This window comes from Anser anser (genome assembly GCF_964211835.1).
Source record: "Anser anser genome assembly, chromosome: 13".
Classification (NCBI taxonomy): domain Eukaryota; kingdom Metazoa; phylum Chordata; class Aves; order Anseriformes; family Anatidae; genus Anser; species Anser anser.
In genome coordinates this window covers 1,501,421-1,525,917 of record NC_139734.1, presented here as the reverse complement: position 1 = coordinate 1,525,917, position 24,497 = coordinate 1,501,421, and the positions used below count along the sequence as shown (strand labels likewise).

At 47.0% G+C, this 24,497-nt stretch overlaps 3 long non-coding RNA genes across 3 annotated transcripts in view; 2 read left to right on the top strand and 1 right to left on the bottom strand.

The window, feature by feature from the left end:
- LOC310881041 overlaps positions 1–3,436 on the top strand; it is a 44,797-nt gene extending 41,361 nt beyond the window's left edge. The window contains exon 2 of the long non-coding RNA XR_014572078.1: positions 2,722–3,436. This is a non-coding gene — a long non-coding RNA (uncharacterized lncRNA). The remainder of the gene's footprint in view (positions 1–2,721) is intronic.
- LOC310881037 overlaps positions 1–24,497 on the bottom strand; it is a 49,949-nt gene that overhangs the window by 5,141 nt on the left and 20,311 nt on the right. The window lies entirely within an intron of this gene.
- LOC310881036 overlaps positions 5,817–24,497 on the top strand; it is a 135,558-nt gene continuing 116,877 nt past the window's right edge. Inside the window, exon 1 of the long non-coding RNA XR_014572073.1 lies at positions 5,817–11,523. This is a non-coding gene — a long non-coding RNA (uncharacterized lncRNA). The remainder of the gene's footprint in view (positions 11,524–24,497) is intronic.

The following is a 24,497-nucleotide window of genomic DNA, read 5'->3' as shown; positions in this document are numbered from 1 at the left end:
GGAGATGGACGAGAAGGCTAGGATTTTGCGTGTTTGTGTTTGGTTCAGTCCTATTCAGCCTCCTAGTGCTGTTGAGGCTAGGGCCATGGCGGTGAGTAGAGCTGGGTCGAGGGATTTGGATGTTAGTAGGAGCAGGGTTAGTGGGGGGAATTTTATGAGGGTCGAGAGTAGCAGGGCTGTTATTAGTGGCGATCCTTGTAGTACTTCTGGGAATCAGAAGTGAAATGGCACTAGGCCCAGTTTAATAGCGATTGCTGCTGTCAGTAGTAGACAGGAGGTTGGGTGGTTTATTTGTGTGATGTCTCATTGGCCAGTGACTCAGGCATTAGTTATGCTAGAGAATAGGACCAGGGCGGAAGCAGCTGCTTGGGTTAGGAAGTATTTCGTTGCGGCTTCTACTGCTCATGGGTGGTGGGATTTGGCAATTAGGGGAATGATGGCTAGTGTGTTGATCTCCAGTCCTGTCCAGGCCAGAACTCAGTGGTTGCTGGAAATTGTGATTGTGGTGCCCAAGATGAGGCTGAAGGTTATGATTGGGGTCGCGTAAGGGTTCATTAGTAGAGGAGGGGGTTAAACCATCATTTTCGGGGTATGGGCCCGATAGCTTGATTAGCTGACTCTACTAGAAAATAATATAAGGGAAGTATGGAGAATTTTGATTTCTCTTGTGTGGGTTCAATTCCTACTTTTCTAAGGTCAACAGGAAATGAGAGGGCTGTTATACCTCTATGTTCACTTTATCATAGTGACCCTTTGTAGTTCAGGCACATTTCCTTATGTAAGGAGGTAGGCCTGCATAGCAGATAGGTATGCTGATGTGTCAGAGGCACAGAGCTAGTGTGAGGGGTAGGAAGTTTTTTCATAGTAGGTGCATTAGTTGGTCATATCGGAATCGTGGGTATGAAGCTCGGACCCATAAGAAACCAGAAGATAGTAGGAGGACTTTTGTGGCTAGGATGACGGGGAATAGTTCTGTGGGTGGCCCTAGGGCGCTTGGGTTTAGGAATATGATGGCTGTAAGTGTATTTATTAGCATAATGTTCGCATATTCAGCTAGGAAGAATAAGGCGAAGGGTCCTGCGGCGTATTCAACGTTAAACCCTGAGACTAGCTCAGATTCACCCTCTGTGAGGTCAAAAGGAGCTCGGTTTGTCTCTGCTAGGGTGGATACGTATCATATTATTGCTAGGGGTCATGAGGAGAAAATGAAGTATAGAGGCTCCTGTGCGACGGCAAAGGAGCTGAGTGTGTAGCTTCCGCTTAGTATGATTATTGATAGCAGGATTATGGCCAGTGTCACTTCGTATGAAATGGTCTGTGCTACTGCCCGTAGGGCTCCGATTAGTGCGTATTTTGAGTTCGAGGCTCAGCCTGATCATAGGACTGAGTAGACGGCTAGGCTTGACATGGCTATTAGGAAGAGAACTCCGAGGTTTAGATCTGCTAGGGGAAATGGGAGTGGTAGTGGTGCTCAAGTGGTGAGGGCTAGGACAAGGGCTAGTATTGGTATCAGAATGAATAGAAGTGGGGAAGAGGTAGAGGGTCGGATGGGCTCTTTGGTAAATAGTTTCAGTCCGTCCGCAAATGGTTGAAGTAGGCCAAAAGGCCCGACAACGTTAGGGCCTTTGCGGGATTGTATGTAGCTTAGGATTTTCCGTTCTACTAGGGTTAGGAAGGCTACGGCAATCAGGATTGGGATGATGTATAGGAGGGATATAACGAGGCAGCTTAGTGTTGTTATTTGAATCATGGGTGAAGCTAGGGAGAGGATTTGAACCTCTGGGGAAAGGGCTTAAGCCTTCTGCACTTGCCGGGCTCTGCCACTCTAGCTGGTCCTTTTCTAGGATTGAAAGTGGTGGGGGAAGGCCCTCTTCACGGTTTAGTTGGTTTCACTGCTTAGAGGGGGGGGGCGTGCTTGTGGTATTGGCCCCACTTTCCCGGTCCTTTCGTACTGGGGAGAGTGTGTCATAGATAGAAACCGACCTGGATTGCTCCGGTCTGAACTCAGATCACGTAGGACTGTTAATCGTTGAACAAACGAACCCTTAATAGCGGCTGCACCATTAGGATGTCCTGATCCAACATCGAGGTCGTAAACCCCCCTGTCGATATGGGCTCTTGAGGGGGATTGCGCTGTTATCCCTGGGGTAGCTTGGTCCATTAATCAATTATATTGGGTCTGGTCACTGTTAGCACTTTGAGGGGTAGCTCTAGGTAAAGAGGTATGGTCTTGTTTTTGGAGGATTTGTTCTCCTCCAAGGTCGCCCCAACCGAAAAATATCGACCAGGCTCTGCGATGGTAGTGGCCCCAGTGGGGTTGATTGAGGATTCGCGGTGGTCGTTGATTTTTAAGTTCCACAGGGTCTTCTCGTCTTATGTTCACATCCCCGCTTTTGCACGGGGAGATCAATTTCACTGATTATCTGTGAGAGACAGTTAAGACCTCGTTTAGCCATTCATACAAGTCTCGATTTATGGGACAATTGATTGCGCTACCTTTGCACGGTTAGGATACCGCGGCCGTTAAACCTAAGTCACCGGGCAGGCATCACCTTCAATACTTGTTTAATTTGCTGAAGGCTATGTTTTTGGTAAACAGTCGGGCCTTATTAATTTGCCGAGTTCCTTTCACAGATTTTAATCGCTCTTATAGGCGCTCCTGAGTCGGGTTAACAGGGTTAGTTAATACGTGGTCTTGTAGGGGTTTTTGTATCTGTCTAGGTCTGTTAATAATGTTTCTATGTAAGCTTGCGCCGTTAGAGGGGTGTGGCCCTGAGTTACTTATTTTAGCATTAATTCTCCTATATTCATAGGTTGACCTGTTTGTGATAAGGGAATCATCTTATTTTGGTATTTTTAGGTGGTGGAGCTTTGACGCACTCTTTTTTGATGGCTGCTTTAGGGCCCACGGTAGGATCAGTAGTAAGAATTATCCGCTAGTCGAGGTTGTGTCCTTTTTTAATGGAGCTGTCCCTCCATTAAATAGCTCTTAATCATCTCATTAGGGTTCAGGATGTCCGGTAGGGAGGATTAAGGGGGAACTTAGATTCGTTTCACAGGTAACCAGCTATCACCCAGCTCGGTTGGCTTTTCACCTCTACTGACAAGTCATCCCACTCTTTTGCAACAGAGACGGGTTCGCTCTCTTTAACTGCTTGAAAGTAGCTCGCTTGGGTTTCGGGGGGGCAAACTTTAGTTCACTTTGCTTGGTTGTTCTCGCTAAACCATGATGCAAAAGGTACAAGGGTTGATCTTTGCTGTCTGTCGCTTTGATTGTTTCACTGCTATTTCATCTTTCCCTTACGGTACTGGGGTCTCTATCGCGTCTAAGTGTCTTTTCTATCGCCTATACTAAGACTGTAAAATGCTTTAGTTTAATTAGTTTAGTAAATTCTTTAGTTTTGGTGTACTATTTGTGTGGTTGAGCTAGAGGGGGGGCTTCAAGACGATCCGGTCTAGTAGATATCTTTCAGGTGTAAGCTGAGTGCTTTGGTGTTATAGCTACGTCTTGATATTCTAAGTACACCTTCCGGTACACTTACCTTGTTACGACTTACCTCATCTTCAGCGTATTTATGGTATTAGTTATGTGGGATGTGGCTTTTGAGGAGGGTGACGGGCGGTATGTACGTGCCCCAGGGCCGGCTTAAAGTAGGCTCTATTGTCCCACTTTACTGCTAAATCCGCCTTCCAGAAGTGGTTTCACGCTTCTTTCCGTGTGCCCTATGAATAGGGAATGTAGCCCATTTCTTCCACTCCATAGGCTATACCTTGACCTGTCTTATTAGCGGGGTGCTATTGTGTCCACTGTTGTGCTCTCATTCGAGGTGGGCTGGCGACGGCGGTATGTAGGCTGTGTTGGCAAGGGGTGGTTGGGTTAATCGGGGATTATCGATTGTAGAACAGGCTCCTCTAGGTGGGTTTGGGGCACCGCCAAGTCCTTAGAGTTTTAAGCGTTTGTGCTCGTAGTTCTCTGGCGGATACTTCGGTAAAGTAAGTATCAAGATTTAGGGCCAGGCATAGTGGGGTATCTAATCCCAGTTTGGGCCCTGGCTTTCGTGGGTTTAAATCAGTCGTTAGTTCCTAAGATCATCTTAATGGTGTGTTTAGGTGCATCTTGGGCTTATGACAGCTCAGTTGCATTTTGATCTTAGTTAGCTAGGATAGGCATTTTACCACTCTTTACGCCGTGTCAATAGGACGGTTGATTTGGGTTTCTTGTATGACCGCGGTGGCTGGCACAAGATTTACCAACCCTTGAAGTTAGGCTGTTGCTATAACTAAGTCAAGTTTGCACTCATTGCTTAATGTTAATTACTGCTGAATACCCGTGGGGGCGTGGCTTAGCGAGGCGTCTTGGGCTACTACTTGGGTGTGCCTGATACCCGCTCCTCAAGGCCTGTATGGGGGTAGGTGGTCGAGGGCGTTTACACTGGGGCGCGGATACTTGCATGTATATATTTAGCAAAAACCAACCGTAAGGTTAGGACTAAGTCTTTTGTCCGCAGGCATGTTTTATGCCATCTTGGCAACTTCAGTGCCATGCTTTGTGTTAAGCTATGTGGACGGGGGTGTGGTTAGCTGATAGTTGAGTGGTGAGTGAGAGTGAAGTATATGAAATTATTGCTTGTGTTTACTATTTTTAGTACTGGAGTTTCTCTAATAAGTTTAAGTTATTTTGTATGTGTTTGTGTGTATATATACATCGTTCCGATGATGTCATGGAAGGGATGATTAATGGAGTTTTAGAGGTAGTTTGCTGGGATTGGGCGATGAAGGTTTATGCTACATGGTGGTTAGCGAAAGTTTACTGGTTTAGTTTGTGAAGCGCAGGGGTTGCGCTTAATGATTTGTTGTTTTGTGCTATGTCCAACGAGCATTCATCCAATAGCCCCATTTAACCCGGAGGGTGGAGGTAACATTAACTGAATGTGGTCAAAGTGCATCAGTGTCAGGATGATTCCCCATATACGCCAACCGTCTCATCGAGGGACCCTTGAAATATAGGATAGGCCGTGAGGCGGGTGTGTCCAGGCTTAGATTGTGGGACCCCCGAGATCACTGGGAATAGCCACCTGTGAGGTAACCCCGGAAAAAATAAGAGGAACCAGAGGCGCCAAAAAGCTGGAACATGCCGCGATTACGCATTGAGAAGGTGAAAGTACTCACAGATGCCACTTTGAAGGGCAAGGAGGGGTGAGTGAACCCAATGGATGGCCCTGACCGAGGAACCAGAGGCGCAAAAATGTGAGGAGGGCGAGGGGTTTAGGGGGAACGTATGGGCCTGAAGCTAGTCATACCGGACATTATGTGCAACGGGTTGCTGATTTCACGTGAGGAGTACGATTAATAAATCCGTCTGATACGAACTGCATGAGATATGTGGTGGAGAGTTGTTGTTGGAGCATGTCCTGTGAGCATTCATTAAAATGGGGTCTTGTTATGCGCTTGAGTGGAGTTGTATTGGGTGTTGTGGGGTATGGTCCTAGAACATTCATGCCGGGTGGTTTGGTAGGAGTGTGTTTAAGGGTTTAATGGCCGTGTACATGTATGGGTTTAGCACCTGCTTATAAGATAGTCCGTATATAATGTATATTACTGGTACTATAGTATGTATGTATATGGGGTATATAAATTTATGCACGAATATGCATAACCAAATACCCCCGCCTCGGGGGGGGAGGGGGGGGGGGTTAAGCATAATGGCATAGATGGGGTAGAATTATTGGGGGCTTGCGGTTAGTTCCTGTAGTTGAGAACAATGGCGGCTTTTCGAGCCGCAGGCCTCGGGTAGTGTCCGGGCAGGAATAATGACTTATTTTATGTTTTTTTTAGGGATTTGCTTTGCGGTGGGTGTTTTGGGTGTGGCGTCGAATCCTTCGCCGTATTATGGGGTTGTTGGTTTGGTGTTAGCGTCTGTGGCGGGGTGCGGGTGGTTGCTGGGCCTTGGGGTTTCGTTCGTGGCTTTAGTGCTGTTTATGGTGTATTTGGGGGGTATGCTGGTGGTGTTTGTTTATTCAGTAGCTTTAGCAGCGGAGCCTTTCCCTGGGGCTTGGGGGGATTGACGGGTGATTGGATGTGCAGTAGCGTTTGTGGCAATTGTTTTTGGGGGGTTGGTGTTTGGGGGGTTTATGGGGGCTTGGAAGTTCGGGGTTTCTACTGTGAATAATGTTGGGGTGTTTGTTGTTCGGTCGGATTTTAGTGGAGTTTCCATGTTTTATTCACATGGGGCAGGGATGTTTTTAGTGGCGGGTTGGGGGCTGTTGTTGACTTTGTTTGTTGTATTGGAGCTTGTGCGGGGGTTGTCGCGGGGTGCTATTCGGGCGGTTTAGGGGTTAGGGTCAGAGAATAGTTTATTGAAAATGCCAGCTTTGGGAGCTGGAGATAAAGGTTTGAGTCCTTTTTTTCTGAGTTTGGGGTACTCTAAGAAGTGGTAAGTCTTCAATCTTTGGTTTACAAGACCAATGTTTTTATAAACTATTAGAGTATTTAGCAGTTGAGTATTTTGTTTTCTAGGGCGCTTGCGGCGGGGAGGAGAAATAGGAGGATAGTGAAGTAGGCGATTGAAGCGAGTTGGCCGATGATGATGAATGGGTGTTCGACGGGTTGGCTTCCTACTCATGTTAGGACGAGGAGGTCGGCGACTAGTACTCAGAATAGGAGCTGGGAGAGTGGTCGGAATGTTATTGCTCGTTGTTTTGATTTGTGCAGGAATGGGATTAGGAATAGGATCAGTACGGAGGCGGCCAGTGCTAATACGCCTCCTAGTTTATTTGGGATTGAACGTAGGATGGCGTAGGCGAATAGGAAGTATCATTCTGGCTTGATGTGTGGTGGGGTTACTAGTGGGTTTGCTGGGGTGAAGTTTTCTGGGTCTCCCAGGAGGTTAACCGCTCATGCTTCTTTCTTATGAGACGTTAGTAAACCAATTACATAGCCTTGTCAAGACTAAATCACAGGTAAAAATCCTGTACATCTCATGTGGCCAACCACTCCCAACTAGGATTCCAAGACGCCTCATCACCCATCATAGAAGAACTCGTTGAATTCCACGACCACGCCCTAATCGTTGCCCTAGCTATCTGCAGCCTAGTTCTCTACCTTTTAGCCCACATACTAACAGAAAAACTCTCGTCCAATGCTGTAGACGCCCAAGAAGTAGAGCTGATCTGGACAATCCTACCTGCTATCGTCCTGGTACTCCTCGCCCTCCCATCCCTACAAATCCTCTACATAATGGACGAAATCGACGAACCAGACCTCACCCTAAAAGCCATCGGCCACCAATGATACTGAAGCTACGAATACACAGACTTCAAAGACCTATCATTCGACTCCTACATAGTGCCCACCCCAGACTTACCCAACGGCCACTTCCGACTGCTAGAAGTTGACCACCGCGTAGTTATCCCAATAGAATCCCCCATCCGCGTGATCATTACTGCAGGAGACGTACTCCACTCCTGAGCAGTCCCAACGCTCGGAGTTAAAACAGACGCAATCCCAGGCCGACTAAACCAAACTTCATTCATTACCACCCGGCCTGGGATTTTTTACGGACAATGCTCAGAAATTTGCGGGGCTAATCACAGCTACATACCCATTGTAGTAGAATCAACCCCACTCCCACATTTCGAGGCCTGATCGTCCCTTCTATCATCATCCTAATCATTAAGAAGCTATGCAACAGCACTAGCCTTTTAAGCTAGCCAAAGAGGGACTTCCCCCTCCTTAATGATATGCCACAGCTTAACCCCGCACCATGATTTTCAATCATAATTATAACCTGATTAACCCTAGCACTCCTCATCCAACCAAAACTACTAGCCTTCACCACAACCAACCCCCCATCAAATAAGACCTCCCTCACTACCAAACCCACACCATGATCCTGACCATGAATCTAAGCTTCTTTGACCAATTTTCCAGCCCCAATCTATTTGGCATCCCCTTAATCCTACTATCCCTACTCTTCCCAGCCCTACTATTCCCGTCCCCAAACAACCGATGAATCGACAACCGCCTCTCTACTATCCAAACATGACTCCTTCACCTAATCACAAAACAACTAATAGTCCCACTCAACAAAAATGGCCACAAATGAGCCATAATATTTACATCCCTAATAATCATACTTCTTACAATCAACCTTCTAGGCCTCCTTCCATATACATTCACCCCAACCACCCAACTATCTATGAACATAGCCCTAGCCTTCCCACTATGGCTCGCCACACTACTAACAGGCATGTTTAACCATGTACGTGCCCCAGGGCCGGCTTAAAGTAGGCTCTATTGTCCCACTTTACTGCTAAATCCGCCTTCCAGAAGTGGTTTCACGCTTCTTTCCGTGTGCCCTATGAATAGGGAATGTAGCCCATTTCTTCCACTCCATAGGCTATACCTTGACCTGTCTTATTAGCGGGGTGCTATTGTGTCCACTGTTGTGCTCTCATTCGAGGTGGGCTGGCGACGGCGGTATGTAGGCTGTGTTGGCAAGGGGTGGTTGGGTTAATCGGGGATTATCGATTGTAGAACAGGCTCCTCTAGGTGGGTTTGGGGCACCGCCAAGTCCTTAGAGTTTTAAGCGTTTGTGCTCGTAGTTCTCTGGCGGATACTTCGGTAAAGTAAGTATCAAGATTTAGGGCCAGGCATAGTGGGGTATCTAATCCCAGTTTGGGCCCTGGCTTTCGTGGGTTTAAATCAGTCGTTAGTTCCTAAGATCATCTTAATGGTGTGTTTAGGTGCATCTTGGGCTTATGACAGCTCAGTTGCATTTTGATCTTAGTTAGCTAGGATAGGCATTTTACCACTCTTTACGCCGTGTCAATAGGACGGTTGATTTGGGTTTCTTGTATGACCGCGGTGGCTGGCACAAGATTTACCAACCCTTGAAGTTAGGCTGTTGCTATAACTAAGTCAAGTTTGCACTCATTGCTTAATGTTAATTACTGCTGAATACCCGTGGGGGCGTGGCTTAGCGAGGCGTCTTGGGCTACTACTTGGGTGTGCCTGATACCCGCTCCTCAAGGCCTGTATGGGGGTAGGTGGTCGAGGGCGTTTACACTGGGGCGCGGATACTTGCATGTATATATTTAGCAAAAACCAACCGTAAGGTTAGGACTAAGTCTTTTGTCCGCAGGCATGTTTTATGCCATCTTGGCAACTTCAGTGCCATGCTTTGTGTTAAGCTATGTGGACGGGGGTGTGGTTAGCTGATAGTTGAGTGGTGAGTGAGAGTGAAGTATATGAAATTATTGCTTGTGTTTACTATTTTTAGTACTGGAGTTTCTCTAATAAGTTTAAGTTATTTTGTATGTGTTTGTGTGTATATATACATCGTTCCGATGATGTCATGGAAGGGATGATTAATGGAGTTTTAGAGGTAGTTTGCTGGGATTGGGCGATGAAGGTTTATGCTACATGGTGGTTAGCGAAAGTTTACTGGTTTAGTTTGTGAAGCGCAGGGGTTGCGCTTAATGATTTGTTGTTTTGTGCTATGTCCAACGAGCATTCATCCAATAGCCCCATTTAACCCGGAGGGTGGAGGTAACATTAACTGAATGTGGTCAAAGTGCATCAGTGTCAGGATGATTCCCCATATACGCCAACCGTCTCATCGAGGGACCCTTGAAATATAGGATAGGCCGTGAGGCAGGTGTGTCCAGGCTTAGATTGTGGGACCCCCGAGATCACTGGGAATAGCCACCTGTGAGGTAACCCCGGAAAAAATAAGAGGAACCAGAGGCGCCAAAAAGCTGGAACATGCCGCGATTACGCATTGAGAAGGTGAAAGTACTCACAGATGCCACTTTGAAGGGCAAGGAGGGGTGAGTGAACCCAATGGATGGCCCTGACCGAGGAACCAGAGGCGCAAAAATGTGAGGAGGGCGAGGGGTTTAGGGGGAACGTATGGGCCTGAAGCTAGTCATACCGGACATTATGTGCAACGGGTTGCTGATTTCACGTGAGGAGTACGATTAATAAATCCGTCTGATACGAACTGCATGAGATATGTGGTGGAGAGTTGTTGTTGGAGCATGTCCTGTGAGCATTCATTAAAATGGGGTCTTGTTATGCGCTTGAGTGGAGTTGTATTGGGTGTTGTGGGGTATGGTCCTAGAACATTCATGCCGGGTGGTTTGGTAGGAGTGTGTTTAAGGGTTTAATGGCCGTGTACATGTATGGGTTTAGCACCTGCTTATAAGATAGTCCATATATAATGTATATTACTGGTACTATAGTATGTATGTATATGGGGTATATAAATTTATGCACGAATATGCATAACCAAATACCCCCGCCTCGGGGGGGGAGGGGGGGGGGGGGGGTTAAGCATAATGGCATAGATGGGGTAGAATTATTGGGGGCTTGCGGTTAGTTCCTGTAGTTGAGAACAATGGCGGCTTTTCGAGCCGCAGGCCTCGGGTAGTGTCCGGGCAGGAATAATGACTTATTTTATGTTTTTTTTAGGGATTTGCTTTGCGGTGGGTGTTTTGGGTGTGGCGTCGAATCCTTCGCCGTATTATGGGGTTGTTGGTTTGGTGTTAGCGTCTGTGGCGGGGTGCGGGTGGTTGCTGGGCCTTGGGGTTTCGTTCGTGGCTTTAGTGCTGTTTATGGTGTATTTGGGGGGTATGCTGGTGGTGTTTGTTTATTCAGTAGCTTTAGCAGCGGAGCCTTTCCCTGGGGCTTGGGGGGATTGACGGGTGATTGGATGTGCAGTAGCGTTTGTGGCAATTGTTTTTGGGGGGTTGGTGTTTGGGGGGTTTATGGGGGCTTGGAAGTTCGGGGTTTCTACTGTGAATAATGTTGGGGTGTTTGTTGTTCGGTCGGATTTTAGTGGAGTTTCCATGTTTTATTCACATGGGGCAGGGATGTTTTTAGTGGCGGGTTGGGGGCTGTTGTTGACTTTGTTTGTTGTATTGGAGCTTGTGCGGGGGTTGTCGCGGGGTGCTATTCGGGCGGTTTAGGGGTCAGGGTCAGAGAATAGTTTATTGAAAATGCCAGCTTTGGGAGCTGGAGATAAAGGTTTGAGTCCTTTTTTTCTGAGTTTGGGGTACTCTAAGAAGTGGTAAGTCTTCAATCTTTGGTTTACAAGACCAATGTTTTTATAAACTATTAGAGTATTTAGCAGTTGAGTATTTTGTTTTCTAGGGCGCTTGCGGCGGGGAGGAGAAATAGGAGGATAGTGAAGTAGGCGATTGAAGCGAGTTGGCCGATGATGATGAATGGGTGTTCGACGGGTTGGCTTCCTACTCATGTTAGGACGAGGAGGTCGGCGACTAGTACTCAGAATAGGAGCTGGGAGAGTGGTCGGAATGTTATTGCTCGTTGTTTTGATTTGTGCAGGAATGGGATTAGGAATAGGATCAGTACGGAGGCGGCCAGTGCTAATACGCCTCCTAGTTTATTTGGGATTGAACGTAGGATGGCGTAGGCGAATAGGAAGTATCATTCTGGCTTGATGTGTGGTGGGGTTACTAGTGGGTTTGCTGGGGTGAAGTTTTCTGGGTCTCCCAGGAGGTTAACCGCTCATGCTTCTTTCTTATGAGACGTTAGTAAACCAATTACATAGCCTTGTCAAGACTAAATCACAGGTAAAAATCCTGTACATCTCATGTGGCCAACCACTCCCAACTAGGATTCCAAGACGCCTCATCACCCATCATAGAAGAACTCGTTGAATTCCACGACCACGCCCTAATCGTTGCCCTAGCTATCTGCAGCCTAGTTCTCTACCTTTTAGCCCACATACTAACAGAAAAACTCTCGTCCAATGCTGTAGACGCCCAAGAAGTAGAGCTGATCTGGACAATCCTACCTGCTATCGTCCTGGTACTCCTCGCCCTCCCATCCCTACAAATCCTCTACATAATGGACGAAATCGACAAACCAGACCTCACCCTAAAAGCCATCGGCCACCAATGATACTGAAGCTACGAATACACAGACTTCAAAGACCTATCATTCGACTCCTACATAGTGCCCACCCCAGACTTACCCAACGGCCACTTCCGACTGCTAGAAGTTGACCACCGCGTAGTTATCCCAATAGAATCCCCCATCCACGTGATCATTACTGCAGGAGACGTACTCCACTCCTGAGCAGTCCCAACGCTCGGAGTTAAAACAGACGCAATCCCAGGCCGACTAAACCAAACTTCATTCATTACCACCCGGCCTGGGATTTTTTACGGACAATGCTCAGAAATTTGCGGGGCTAATCACAGCTACATACCCATTGTAGTAGAATCAACCCCACTCCCACATTTCGAGGCCTGATCGTCCCTTCTATCATCATCCTAATCATTAAGAAGCTATGCAACAGCACTAGCCTTTTAAGCTAGCCAAAGAGGGACTTCCCCCTCCTTAATGATATGCCACAGCTTAACCCCGCACCATGATTTTCAATCATAATTATAACCTGATTAACCCTAGCACTCCTCATCCAACCAAAACTACTAGCCTTCACCACAACCAACCCCCCATCAAATAAGACCTCCCTCACTACCAAACCCACACCATGATCCTGACCATGAACCTAAGCTTCTTTGACCAATTTTCCAGCCCCAATCTATTTGGCATCCCCTTAATCCTACTATCCCTACTCTTCCCAGCCCTACTATTCCCGTCCCCAAACAACCGATGAATCAACAACCGCCTTTCTACTATCCAAACATGACTCCTTCACCTAATCACAAAACAACTAATAGTCCCACTCAACAAAAATGGCCACAAATGAGCCATAATATTTACATCCCTAATAATCATACTTCTTACAATCAACCTTCTAGGCCTCCTTCCATATACATTCACCCCAACCACCCAACTATCTATGAACATAGCCCTAGCCTTCCCACTATGGCTCGCCACACTACTAACAGGCATGTTTAACCATGTACGTGCCCCAGGGCCGGCTTAAAGTAGGCTCTATTGTCCCACTTTACTGCTAAATCCGCCTTCCAGAAGTGGTTTCACGCTTCTTTCCGTGTGCCCTATGAATAGGGAATGTAGCCCATTTCTTCCACTCCATAGGCTATACCTTGACCTGTCTTATTAGCGGGGTGCTATTGTGTCCACTGTTGTGCTCTCATTCGAGGTGGGCTGGCGACGGCGGTATGTAGGCTGTGTTGGCAAGGGGTGGTTGGGTTAATCGGGGATTATCGATTGTAGAACAGGCTCCTCTAGGTGGGTTTGGGGCACCGCCAAGTCCTTAGAGTTTTAAGCGTTTGTGCTCGTAGTTCTCTGGCGGATACTTCGGTAAAGTAAGTATCAAGATTTAGGGCCAGGCATAGTGGGGTATCTAATCCCAGTTTGGGCCCTGGCTTTCGTGGGTTTAAATCAGTCGTTAGTTCCTAAGATCATCTTAATGGTGTGTTTAGGTGCATCTTGGGCTTATGACAGCTCAGTTGCATTTTGATCTTAGTTAGCTAGGATAGGCATTTTACCACTCTTTACGCCGTGTCAATAGGACGGTTGATTTGGGTTTCTTGTATGACCGCGGTGGCTGGCACAAGATTTACCAACCCTTGAAGTTAGGCTGTTGCTATAACTAAGTCAAGTTTGCACTCATTGCTTAATGTTAATTACTGCTGAATACCCGTGGGGGCGTGGCTTAGCGAGGCGTCTTGGGCTACTACTTGGGTGTGCCTGATACCCGCTCCTCAAGGCCTGTATGGGGGTAGGTGGTCGAGGGCGTTTACACTGGGGCACGGATACTTGCATGTATATATTTAGCAAAAACCAACCGTAAGGTTAGGACTAAGTCTTTTGTCCGCAGGCATGTTTTATGCCATCTTGGCAACTTCAGTGCCATGCTTTGTGTTAAGCTATGTGGACGGGGGTGTGGTTAGCTGATAGTTGAGTGGTGAGTGAGAGTGAAGTATATGAAATTATTGCTTGTGTTTACTATTTTTAGTACTGGAGTTTCTCTAAGTCCTAGGACTAGGAGGAAATGGTGTTTCATAGTGTGTAGGCGTCGGGATAGTCCGAGTATCGTCGGGGTATTCCTGCTAGGCCTAGGAAGTGCTGGGGGAAGAACGTTAGGTTTACTCCTGTAAATATTACCCCGAAGTGGGCTTTTGCTCATGTTTGGTGTAGGGTAAACCCAGTGAGTAGTGGGAATCAGTGAGTAAATCCTGCTAGAATGGCAAAGACGGCGCCTATGGATAGGACGTAGTGGAAGTGGGCAACTACGTAGTACGTGTCGTGCAGGGCGATGTCTAGGGAAGAGTTTGCAAGAACGATTCCTGTTAATCCTCCGATGGTAAATAGGAAGATAAATCCTAGAGCTCATAGTATTGGGGGGGTCTCATTTGATTGTTCCTCCGTGCAGGGTGGCTAGTCAGCTAAATACTTTGATTCCGGTAGGGATGGCAATGATTATAGTGGCTGATGTAAAGTAGGCTTGGGTATCAACGTCTATTCCTACTGTAAACATGTGGTGAGCTCAGACGATGAATCCTAGGAAGCCGATGGATAGTATGGCTCAGACTATTCCCATGTAGCCGAAGGGCTCCTTTTTGCCTGAGTAGTATGTGACTACGTGTGAGATGATTCCGAACCCCGGTAGGATCAGAATATAGACTTCTGGGTGTCCGAAGAATCAGAATAGGTGTTGGTACAGGATTGGGTCTCCTCCTCCAGCGGGGTCGAAGAATGTGGTGTTTAGGTTTCGATCAGTTAGTAATATTGTAATACCGGCGGCGAGTACGGGGAGTGATAGAAGGAGTAGGATGGCGGTAATTAGTACGGATCAGACAAATAGTGGGGTTTGGTATTGTGAGAGTGCGGGGGGTTTTATGTTGATGGCTGTGGTGATAAAGTTGATGGCCCCAAGGATGGAGGAGATACCGGCTAAGTGGAGTGAGAAGATAGCCAGGTCTACTGAAGCTCCGGCGTGGGCAAGGTCACCTGCTAGGGGAGGGTAGACAGTTCAGCCTGTGCCGGCGCCAGCTTCTACAGTGGATGAGGCTAGTAGGAGGAGGAATGATGGGGGGAGGAGTCAAAAGCTTATGTTGTTTATTCGCGGGAATGCTATGTCGGGGGCACCGATTATGAGGGGGACTAATCAGTTGCCGAATCCTCCGATCATGATGGGTATGACTATAAAGAAGCTTATTACAAAGGCGTGAGCGGTAACGATTACATTGTAAATTTGGTCGTCGCCTAGGAGAGTTCCTGGTTGTCCTAGTTCTGCGCGGATTAATAGGCTGAGTGCGGTGCCGACTATTCCTGCTCATGCCCCGAAGATGAGGTACAGGGTGCCAATATCCTTATGGTTAGTGGAAAATAGTCATCGGTTGATGAAGGTGACGGGTAAGATGGCTGAGTGTTGAAGCGTTAGGCTGTAGTCCTTTTTACAGAGGTTTAATTCCTCTTCTTATCGGCTCTGTAGTGAAATTCATGTTGAGTTGCAAGCTCATCGATGCGCACTAGGGTGCGTCAGGGTCTTTGTAGGCAGAAGCCAATTGGTTTAGGCATTTAGCTGTTAACTAGAGTTTTGTGGGATCGAAGCCCATCTGTCTAGGGAGGCTTTAGCTTAATTAAAGCGTCTGACTTGCATTCAGAAGATACAGGTTAATATTCTGTAAGTCTTAATGTGCAGAAACTAAGAGGGTTTAACTCTTATTTAAGGCTTTGAAGGCCTTCGGTTTGGGGTGTTATCCTAAGTTTCTAGACAATGGCATGTATTATTGGGGACAGGGGAAGTAAGAGGATTGATAGTGAGGCAAGGACCGCAGTAGGTGTGCTTGGGGCTTTGCTAGTGTATCATTGTTTTATGTGGTTAGAGGAGTTGGGGGGAAGGGTAATTGTTGAGTGGTATGCGAGGCGTAGGTAGAAGAAGAGGCTGAGCAGTGATAGCATGGCAATTGCCATGGCTGCTGGTGTTATTTCCTGTTTAGTTAGTTCTTGGATGATAAGTCACTTTGGTATAAAGCCTGTTAATGGGGGGAGGCCTGCTAGGGATAAAAGTACTAGTATTAGGGTGGCGTTTAGCACTGGGGTTTTTGTTCATGAGGTTGTGATCATGGATAGGTTAAGGGCTTTGATTTTGTTAAGGGCTAGGAATACGGCTGATGTTATGATTGTGTATAGGTAGAAGGTAAGTAAGGCCAATTTGGGGCTGTAAACTAGGATGATGGCGATTCAGCCTAAGTGGGAGATGGATGAGAAGGCTACGATTTTGCGTGTTTGTGTTTGGTTCAGTCCTATTCAGCCTCCTAGTGCTGTTGAGGCTAGGGCCATGGCGGTGAGTAGAGCTGGGTCGAGGGATTTGGATGTTAGTAGGAGCAGGGTTAGTGGGGGGAATTTTATGAGGGTCGAGAGTAGCAGGGCTGTTATTAGTGGCGATCCTTGTAGTACTTCTGGGAATCAGAAGTGAAATGGCACTAGGCCCAGTTTAATAGCGATTGCTGCTGTCAGTAGTAGACAGGAGGTTGGGTGGTTTATTTGTGTGATGTCTCATTGGCCGGTGACTCAGGCATTGGTTATGCTAGAGAATAGGACCAGGGCGGAAGCAGCTGCTTGGGTTAGGAAGTATTTCGTTGCGGCTTCTACTGCTCGTGGGTGGTGGGATTTGGCAATTAGGGGAATGATGGCTAGTGCGTTGATCTCCAGTCCTGTCCAGGCCAGAACTCAGTGGTTGCTGGAAATTGTGATTGTGGTGCCCAAGATGAGGCTGAAGGTTATGATTGGGGTCGCGTAAGGGTTCATTAGTAGAGGAGGGGGTTAAACCATCATTTTCGGGGTATGGGCCCGATAGCTTGATTAGCTGACTCTACTAGAAAATAATATAAGGGAAGTATGGAGAATTTTGATTTCTCTTGTGTGGGTTCAATTCCTACTTTTCTAAGGTCAACAGGAAATGAGAGGGCTGTTATACCTCTATGTTCACTTTATCATAGTGACCCTTTGTAGTTCAGGCACATTTCCTTATGTAAGGAGGTAGGCCTGCATAGCAGATAGGTATGCTGATGTGTCAGAGGCACAGAGCTAGTGTGAGGGGTAGGAAGTTTTTTCATAGTAGGTGCATTAGTTGGTCATATCGGAATCGTGGGTATGAAGCTCGGACCCATAAGAAACCAGAAGATAGTAGGAGGACTTTTGTGGCTAGGATGACGGGGAATAGTTCTGTGGGTGGCCCTAGGGCGCTTGGGTTTAGGAATATGATGGCTGTAAGTGTATTTATTAGCATAATGTTCGCATATTCAGCTAGGAAGAATAAGGCGAAGGGTCCTGCGGCGTATTCAACGTTAAACCCTGAGACTAGCTCAGATTCACCCTCTGTGAGGTCAAAAGGAGCTCGGTTTGTCTCTGCTAGGGTGGATACGTATCATATTATTGCTAGGGGTCATGAGGAGAAAATGAAGTATAGAGGCTCCTGTGCGACGGCAAAGGAGCTGAGTGTGTAGCTTCCGCTTAGTATGATTATTGATAGCAGGATTATGGCCAGTGTCACTTCGTATGAAATGGTCTGTGCTACTGCCCGTAGGGCTCCGATTAGTGCGTATTTTGAGTTCGAGGCTCAGCCTGATCATAGGACTGAGTAGACGGCTAGGCTTGACATGGCTATTAGGAAGAGAACTCCGAGGTTTAGATCTGCTAGGGGAAATGGGAGTGGTAGTGGTGCTCAAGTGGTGAGGGCTAGGACAAGGGCTAGTATTGGTATCAGAATGAATAGAAGTGGGGAAGAGGTAGAGGGTCGGATGGGCTCTTTGGTAAATAGTTTCAGTCCGTCCGCAAATGGTTGAAGTAGGCCAAAAGGCCCGACAACGTTAGGGCCTTTGCGGGATTGTATGTAGCTTAGGATTTTCCGTTCTACTAGGGTTAGGAAGGCTACGGCAATCAGGATTGGGATGATGTATAGGAGGGATATAATGAGGCAGCTTAGTGTTGTTATTTGAATCATGGGTGAAGCTAGGGAGAGGATTTGAACCTCTGGGGAAAGGGCTTAAGCCTTCTGCACTTGCCGGGCTCTGCCACTCTAGCTGGTCCTTTTCTAGGATTGAAAGTGGTGGGGGAAGGCCCTCTTCACGGTTTAGTTGGTTTCACTGCTTAGAGGGGGGGGGCGTGCTTGTGGTATTGGCCCCACTTTCCCGGTCCTTTCGTACTGGGGAGAGTGTGTCATAGATAGAAACCGACCTGGATTGCTCCGGTCTGAACTCAGATCACGTAGGACTGTTAATCGTTGAACAAACGAACCCTTAATAGCGGCTGCACCATTAGGATGTCCTGATCCAACATCGAGGTCGTAAACCCCCCTGTCGATATGGGCTCTTGAGGGGGATTGCGCTGTTATCCCTGGGGTAGCTTGGTCCATTAATCAATTATATTGGGTCTGGTCACTGTTAGCACTTTGAGGGGTAGCTCTAGGTAAAGAGGTATGGTCTTGTTTTTGGAGGATTTGTTTTCCTCCAAGGTCGCCCCAACCGAAAAATATCGACCAGGCTCTGCGATGGTAGTGGCCCCAGTGGGGTTGATTGAGGATTCGCGGTGGTCGTTGATTTTTAAGTTCCACAGGGTCTTCTCGTCTTATGTTCACATCCCCGCTTTTGCACGGGGAGATCAATTTCACTGATTATCTGTGAGAGACAGTTAAGACCTCGTTTAGCCATTCATACAAGTCTCGATTTATGGGACAATTGATTGCGCTACCTTTGCACGGTTAGGATACCGCGGCCGTTAAACCTAAGTCACCGGGCAGGCATCACCTTCAATACTTGTTTAATTTGCTGAAGGCTATGTTTTTGGTAAACAGTCGGGCCTTATTAATTTGCCGAGTTCCTTTCACAGATTTTAATCGCTCTTATAGGCGCTCCTGAGTCGGGTTAACAGGGTTAGTTAATACGTGGTCTTGTAGGGGTTTTTGTATCTGTCTAGGTCTGTTAATAATGTTTCTATGTAAGCTTGCGCCGTTAGAGGGGTGTGGCCCTGAGTTACTTATTTTAGCATTAATTCTCCTATATTCATAGGTTGACCTGTTTGTGATAAGGGAATCATCTTATTTTGGTATTTTTAGGTGGTGGAGCTTTGACGCACTCTTTTTTGATGGCTGCTTTAGGGCCCACGGTAGGATCAGTAGTAAGAATTATCCGCTAGTCGAGGTTGTGTCCTTTTTTAATGGAGCTGTCCCTCCATTAAATAGCTCTTAATCATCTCATTAGGGTTCAGGATGTCCGGTAGGGAGGATTAAGGGGGAACTTAGATTCGTTTCACAGGTAACCAGCTATCACCCAGCTCGGTTGGCTTTTCACCTCTACTGACAAGTCATCCCACTCTTTTGCAACAGAGACGGGTTCGCTCTCTTTAACTGCTTGAAAGTAGCTCGCTTGGGTTTCGGGGGGGCAAACTTTAGTTCACTTTGCTTGGTTGTTCTCGCTAAACCATGATGCAAAAGGTACAAGGGTTGATCTTTGCTGTCTGTCGCTTTGATTGTTTCACTGCTATTTCATCTTTCCCTTACGGTACTGGGGTCTCTATCGCGTCTAAGTGTCTTTTCTATCGCCTATACTAAGACTGTAAAATGCTTTAGTTTAATTAGTTTAGTAAATTCTTTAGTTTTGGTGTACTATTTGTGTGGTTGAGCTAGAGGGGGGGCTTCAAGACGATCCGGTCTAGTAGATATCTTTCAGGTGTAAGCTGAGTGCTTTGGTGTTATAGCTACGTCTTGATATTCTAAGTACACCTTCCGGTACACTTACCTTGTTACGACTTACCTCATCTTCAGCGTATTTATGGTATTAGTTATGTGGGATGTGGCTTTTGAGGAGGGTGAAGGGCGGTATGTACGTGCCCCAGGGCCGGCTTAAAGTAGGCTCTATTGTCCCACTTTACTGCTAAATCCGCCTTCCAGAAGTGGTTTCACGCTTCTTTCCGTGTGCCCTATGAATAGGGAATGTAGCCCATTTCTTCCACTCCATAGGCTATACCTTGACCTGTCTTATTAGCGGGGTGCTATTGTGTCCACTGTTGTGCTCTCATTCGAGGTGGGCTGGCGACCACTATTCCCATGTAGCCGAAGGGCTCCTTTTTGCCTGAGTAGTACGTGACTACGTGTGAGATGATTCCGAACCCCGGTAGGATCAGAATATAGACTTCTGGGTGTCCGAAGAATCAGAATAGGTGTTGGTACAGGATTGGGTCTCCTCCTCCAACGGGGTCGAAGAATGTGGTGTTTAGGTTTCGATCAGTTAGTAATATTGTAATACCGGCGGCGAGTACGGGGAGTGATAGAAGGAGTAGGATGGCGGTAATTAGTACGGATCAGACAAATAGTGTCCACTTCCACTACGTCCTATCCATAGGCGCCGTCTTTGCCATTCTAGCAGGATTTACTCACTGATTCCCACTACTCACTGGGTTTACCCTACACCAAACATGAGCAAAAGCCCACTTCGGGGTAATATTTACAGGAGTAAACCTAACGTTCTTCCCCCAGCACTTCCTAGGCCTAGCAGGAATACCCCGACGATACTCGGACTATCCCGACGCCTACACACTATGAAACACCATTTCCTCCTAGTCCTAGGACTTAGAGAAACTCCAGTACTAAAAATAGTAAACACAAGCAATAATTTCATATACTTCACTCTCACTCACCACTCAACTATCAGCTAACCACACCCCCGTCCACATAGCTTAACACAAAGCATGGCACTGAAGTTGCCAAGATGGCATAAAACATGCCTGCGGACAAAAGACTTAGTCCTAACCTTACGGTTGGTTTTTGCTAAATATATACATGCAAGTATCCGCGCCCCAGTGTAAACGCCCTCGACCACCTACCCCCATACAGGCCTTGAGGAGCGGGTATCAGGCACACCCAAGTAGTAGCCCAAGACGCCTCGCTAAGCCACGCCCCCACGGGTATTCAGCAGTAATTAACATTAAGCAATGAGTGCAAACTTGACTTAGTTATAGCAACAGCCTAACTTCAAGGGTTGGTAAATCTTGTGCCAGCCACCGCGGTCATACAAGAAACCCAAATCAACCGTCCTATTGACACGGCGTAAAGAGTGGTAAAATGCCTATCCTAGCTAACTAAGATCAAAATGCAACTGAGCTGTCATAAGCCCAAGATGCACCTAAACACACCATTAAGATGATCTTAGGAACTAACGACTGATTTAAACCCACGAAAGCCAGGGCCCAAACTGGGATTAGATACCCCACTATGCCTGGCCCTAAATCTTGATACTTACTTTACCGAAGTATCCGCCAGAGAACTACGAGCACAAACGCTTAAAACTCTAAGGACTTGGCGGTGCCCCAAACCCACCTAGAGGAGCCTGTTCTACAATCGATAATCCCCGATTAACCCAACCACCCCTTGCCAACACAGACTACATACCGCCGTCGCCAGCCCACCTCGAATGAGAGCACAACAGTGGACACAATAGCACCCCGCTAATAAGACAGGTCAAGGTATAGCCTATGGAGTGGAAGAAATGGGCTACATTCCCTATTCATAGGGCACACGGAAAGAAGCATGAAACCACTTCTGGAAGGCGGATTTAGCAGTAAAGTGGGACAATAGAGCCTACTTTAAGCCGGCCCTGGGGCACGTACATGGTTAAACATGCCTGTTAGTAGTGTGGCGAGCCATAGTGGGAAGGCTAGGGCTATGTTCATAGATAGTTGGGTGGTTGGGGTGAATGTATATGGAAGGAGGCCTAGAAGGTTGATTGTAAGAAGTATGATTATTAGGGATGTAAATATTATGGCTCATTTGTGGCCATTTTTGTTGAGTGGGACTATTAGTTGTTTTGTGATTAGGTGAAGGAGTCATGTTTGGATAGTAGAAAGGCGGTTGTTGATTCATCGGTTGTTTGGGGACGGGAATAGTAGGGCTGGGAAGAGTAGGGATAGTAGGATTAAGGGGATGCCAAATAGATTGGGGCTGGAAAATTGGTCAAAGAAGCTTAGGTTCATGGTCAGGATCATGGTGTGGGTTTGGTAGTGAGGGAGGTCTTATTTGATGGGGGGTTGGTTGTGGTGAAGGCTAGTAGTTTTGGTTGGATGAGGAGTGCTAGGGTTAATCAGGTTATAATTATGATTGAAAATCATGGTGCGGGGTTAAGCTGTGGCATATCATTAAGGAGGGGGAAGTCCCTCTTTGGCTAGCTTAAAAGGCTAGTGCTGTTGCATAGCTTCTTAATGATTAGGATGATGATAGAAGGGACGATCAGGCCTCGAAATGTGGGAGTGGGGTTGATTCTACTACAATGGGTATGTAGCTGTGATTAGCCCCGCAAATTTCTGAGCATTGTCCGTAAAAAATCCCAGGCCGGGTGGTAATGAATGAAGTTTGGTTTAGTCGGCCTGGGATTGCGTCTGTTTTAACTCCGAGCGTTGGGACTGCTCAGGAGTGGAGTACGTCTCCTGCAGTAATGATCACGCGGATGGGGGATTCTATTGGGATAACTACGCGGTGGTCAACTTCTAGCAGTCGGAAGTGGCCGTTGGGTAAGTCTGGGGTGGGCACTATGTAGGAGTCGAATGATAGGTCTTTGAAGTCTGTGTATTCGTAGCTTCAGTATCATTGGTGGCCGATGGCTTTTAGGGTGAGGTCTGGTTCGTCGATTTCGTCCATTATGTAGAGGATTTGTAGGGATGGGAGGGCGAGGAGTACCAGGACGATAGCAGGTAGGATTGTCCAGATCAGCTCTACTTCTTGGGCGTCTACAGCATTGGACGAGAGTTTTTCTGTTAGTATGTGGGCTAAAAGGTAGAGAACTAGGCTGCAGATAGCTAGGGCAACGATTAGGGCGTGGTCGTGGAATTCAACGAGTTCTTCTATGATGGGTGATGAGGCGTCTTGGAATCCTAGTTGGGAGTGGTTGGCCACATGAGATGTACAGGATTTTTACCTGTGATTTAGTCTTGACAAGGCTATGTAATTGGTTTACTAACGTCTCATAAGAAAGAAGCATGAGCGGTTAACCTCCTGGGAGACCCAGAAAACTTCACCCCAGCAAACCCACTAGTAACCCCACCACACATCAAGCCAGAATGATACTTCCTATTCGCCTACGCCATCCTACGTTCAATCCCAAATAAACTAGGAGGCGTATTAGCACTGGCCGCCTCCGTACTGATCCTATTCCTAATCCCATTCCTGCACAAATCAAAACAACGAGCAATAACATTCCGACCACTCTCCCAGCTCCTATTCTGAGTACTAGTCGCCGACCTCCTCGTCCTAACATGAGTAGGAAGCCAACCCGTCGAACACCCATTCATCATCATCGGCCAACTCGCTTCAATCGCCTACTTCACTATCCTCCTATTTCTCCTCCCCGCCGCAAGCGCCCTAGAAAACAAAATACTCAACTGCTAAATACTCTAATAGTTTATAAAAACATTGGTCTTGTAAACCAAAGATTGAAGACTTACCACTTCTTAGAGTACCCCAAACTCAGAAAAAAAGGACTCAAACCTTTATCTCCAGCTCCCAAAGCTGGCATTTTCAATAAACTATTCTCTGACCCTAACCCCTAAACCGCCCGAATAGCACCCCGCGACAACCCCCGCACAAGCTCCAATACAACAAACAAAGTCAACAACAGCCCCCAACCCGCCACTAAAAACATCCCTGCCCCATGTGAATAAAACATGGAAACTCCACTAAAATCCGACCGAACAACAAACACCCCAACATTATTCACAGTAGAAACCCCGAACTTCCAAGCCCCCATAAACCCCCCAAACACCAACCCCCCAAAAACAATTGCCACAAACGCTACTGCACATCCAATCACCCGTCAATCCCCCCAAGCCCCAGGGAAAGGCTCCGCTGCTAAAGCTACTGAATAAACAAACACCACCAGCATACCCCCCAAATACACCATAAACAGCACTAAAGCCACGAACGAAACCCCAAGGCCCAGCAACCACCCGCACCCCGCCACAGACGCTAACACCAAACCAACAACCCCATAATACGGCGAAGGATTCGACGCCACACCCAAAACACCCACCGCAAAGCAAATCCCTAAAAAAAACATAAAATAAGTCATTATTCCTGCCCGGACACTACCCGAGGCCTGCGGCTCGAAAAGCCGCCATTGTTCTCAACTACAGGAACTAACCGCAAGCCCCCAATAATTCTACCCCATCTATGCCATTATGCTTAACCCCCCCCCCCTCCCCCCCCGAGGCGGGGGTATTTGGTTATGCATATTCGTGCATAAATTTATATACCCCATATACATACATACTATAGTACCAGTAATATACATTATATACGGACTATCTTATAAGCAGGTGCTAAACCCATACATGTACACGGCCATTAAACCCTTAAACACACTCCTACCAAACCACCCGGCATGAATGTTCTAGGACCATACCCCACAACACCCAATACAACTCCACTCAAGCGCATAACAAGACCCCATTTTAATGAATGCTCACAGGACATGCTCCAACAACAACTCTCCACCACATATCTCATGCAGTTCGTATCAGACGGATTTATTAATCGTACTCCTCAC